We start from the raw sequence: 3901 nt of genomic DNA, 5'->3' as shown, positions 1-3901 counted from the left end.
AGACTCATTAATCTGCATCAATACCAGATTAAATACTAAAGAATAAAAATTTTAGAGTCTCGAAAATTAAAAAAGAAAAAAAGAATTAAAAACGTGGTAACATAATGCTACAAGATTTTCTTCATGTAGACACAATAGTGTGAACAGATACACAATAGTGTAATTACCTCTTAACTGCCAATATGAATACACCAACATTAGCCTTCTCAATTAATAAGGTCAACCCTAGACGTTGTAGAAAGACATTGTGGACATTATGTAAATATTCTGTCGATATCATGTTGTTTATTGCATCAATTAAATTCTAAAATAACTACACAAAATAGATAAAGATACTACCAAGATATTTACAAAATAACTATACAAATAGATAATTAGTCTAATTTCCTAGAAGCAACCAGATATGAATATCCTATACATCAAGAAGAGTTGAGACAATGACCTACCACATAATATTCAAACTTTATATAAATAAATTATCAACAAACAAAACACCATTTAATCATAAAACTAATTGTTTAACCAACCTATATGAGTCAAACTATAATCTCAGGCTCTTAACAATGCTGTGCTTACGATCATTCTGTATAAACTGTAGAGGGATTGCAAAAGTGGATATTTTCCTTCACAGATAAGTAAAAAATTGAAAGTATGATTTTACCCCTCGAACCAAACAAAGAGGCAAAAGATTGTTCTTTAACTATAATGTTTTAACATCTAAATATGCTGACCTTCACAAAATTCGTATATGGCTTTCGTTTTTTCTCTCCGGCTTCAATATCTGCAAATTTGTGATTGCTCAAGTATCTGCAATTAAGAAAAAATTCACATAAATCACCTGATAGTGATGACCTGTTTCAAATATGATCCATTAGACTTGAAGTTAAAAGATAAGGAACGACTCAAAAAACTATTTAAGAGAAACCGATCTGAAATTGAACAAAACCGTTGTATTTGAGAACTTCTTTGTTAAAGCCAATTAAAACCGATCATGAACAAAAACAGTTTAAAACTGAAGTAATAACATCATATGAAGATGCAATTTGACCTGCAACTGAAACCTATAAACCAAACACATGAAGGCATGGAAACCGAAAAATGTAAACTCAAACGAATAGTTTGGCCAAAAGATGAATTTAATTGGTTTGATTTCTGTTAAAAATCACCAAATTCAAAGCCGAATATCATTTATGCCTAATTTTGCTTCTGGTTTTTGTTCCAATCATTAGTTTGTTTATCAAGGGCGTAATTAGATGACTTGGTAATTTGGTCCTAACCGGTTAGGTCAATAAAAAATAAATTGAACAAACTGAATTCAAATTTTGAGTATCCAATATCTGATCCGGAAACTGAATTTGCAATTCGGATGCAATTAATAACCGAACCGAAAATCGAAATTGCAACTTCAATCATATTTTGTTACGGATGAGCACGGTTTGGTTTCCGGACTTTTCGGATTCTTATTTTCAAATCACATTACGAAAATTGTAGACATCATTACTAATTATATAAGATTGTAGGTCTATGTGCTTACCTCCATAACCATCATAGATACCAAACAAAGATGTGCAATTGTGTGGATCAAGTGAAGCAGCATGCTACTTGAAAAAAAAAATTAAACTGGAAAAAAAACTGACCTCAAACTAAAGCAAAAGAACAAATAATGAAGATAATGAATAAGTAAACTCCAAATAAAGAATAAGGCTTTTGAGCACTGCAAAAAAATAATGCCTCACCCGTTAAATCATACAATCAAGCAGCATAATTTAGCATAGAAGATCACAAGGGCAGAAGCATGAAAAAAAGAAAACGTCCAGGAAATTAGTAACAAAGCGCAACAGTAGTTTTTGTGATTCAATCCATTAAATTTAAATGAAAACAACAATATATGAGCTTAAAATCACCGCCTCTGATTGACTTGTAATCTGACATGTAGAATGGGTGGGCTCCAAGACCCGATTAAACGAAACCCGAAATACCCAACCGGAATGGGTGGGTTCTTGGGTTGAATCTTATACCCCTAAATCAATAACATTTGTCATGTAATGTATATTTATTATAACTTGATTATTTCAGTAACACAATTAGCATAACTATAGTTAAAGTTAGTTGTTGATTGATGAAATAGTAAAAACTAAAATGCTTGGACCGTTGACTATTCAAAACTACAAAAGTTCAGTTTTTTAATTTTTATTGAAGTATGCATTGGTAAAATTTTAATTAGAAATAATCTTTACGTAACAACTTTGAGAAATGGTGGAAATGTATGTTTCCCATATATTCATTCATCGGAAATTATTCTTCCCAGGAAATCTACAATAGTTTTTTGTAATATTTAAATGTAACTTTTATATGTATCTAAATAATACGCATCATGAAACAACCTCTTTACATAGTTGTGCAAATAGATGAGTTTCATCATTCAAAATAACATAATAACTACTGTATAATGTAATAAACATGAGTGCATTGATCAATGAATGTCATACCTTCACCTTTTGAGGTTTAGAACTTTTAAAATAATTATCCAATTGCAATTTAGGAGATATTTTAATGCTTTTCTTCCAAAGTAAATTTTAAATATTTTTCCTTAAAAACACATCCATAACATGAGTTGAAGCTTAAAAGATGAAATTAGAAGACATAGAAGCAAGGATATGCTTCTTTGACAACACCGTCTTCTTTGACATTAGAAAAAACTGGTTACGTTCTAAAAAATTTAGAAAAGAAAGTCAAAACCAAAGCAATCCATCAATTCAAATTTATTAGTTAGTTTTATTGTTAACCTAAAGACTAAAGCTAGGGTAATAATCACCATCAGATGTGTAATTAACATAGCAGGAAAATAGAAACTAACACTCGTATCAATCATCAAAATTACACAAACAAACTTGATATACACACAAGAAAGACACAACTAGAAATGATGAAAAGTTCACCAATTTAAAACAATAATAACTACATAGAGACATTTAATGGTGTGATTAAGAACCTAATAGCATACAAATCATATACATGGTGATCGCCTCTTGGTCGCACACTTGTCCTAATGATACCAAACACTAACAGAAGCTATTCTCACTTTGGAAATTTATATAATTACAATTACGGGAGAAGTTATGTATCACCACTTGTTAGGTATTAATCTAGGGAACAAAGATAATTATATAGTGCTTACACAAAAACAAATTGCAAGATCAAGAAAACTAATTATTATGGTAAAAAAACTCATCTAACTTTACCTCATCTTCCTTTTATTGATCATTATGTTTAAGTAATTCCTCTGATAAATACGGTTCTCACCAAACAATCTCAACCTTTCTAGCCATGTCACAACATCATCATCATCTTCTTCAACAAATAGTAATATTAACTATTATGGCTCTAAAAGCTTAATATATAAGTAACAGTAAACAAAATCTATTAATTAAAAAACCAAATATGAAGAGTTGAAACATTTTGTTACTAAAAGATTAACAAAACAGAACCTGAGTATTATTGACTATTATGGCTAAACAGACATAAAATACAAGCATCATACGGTGATAGATATTGACCAATTTTCTTGAAATGAGTACTCATTGCAGCCGGCCCTTAAAGAAAATTGATTTGGTAACGATCGAGCTGTTAGTGAAACACCCAAAATTGTATACATAGAGTTACCTTTATCAAAATCACATCACGTTGATATGTGAGTGATGATACCAATCAAAATCACATCATACACCAAAAAAATAATACCGGTTAAAGATTAGATGCTGTTGAACATACCTAGTGAATTTGCAGCAATCGATTGAACATGGTATATATCCAGATTCAATTCGTTAAACCATGTCCCATTTATTCTTGAGCATCGATTAAGAATCCGACTATTAACATTGTGTTCCAGAGTCTCATTAAA

This window comes from Bidens hawaiensis, unplaced genomic scaffold, assembly GCF_021521415.1.
Source record: "Bidens hawaiensis isolate Kalapana, Puna unplaced genomic scaffold, B.hawaiensis_p1.1 tig00012057_1, whole genome shotgun sequence".
NCBI classification, from domain to species: domain Eukaryota; kingdom Viridiplantae; phylum Streptophyta; class Magnoliopsida; order Asterales; family Asteraceae; genus Bidens; species Bidens hawaiensis.
Note: the sequence above shows the minus strand (reverse complement) of the source record.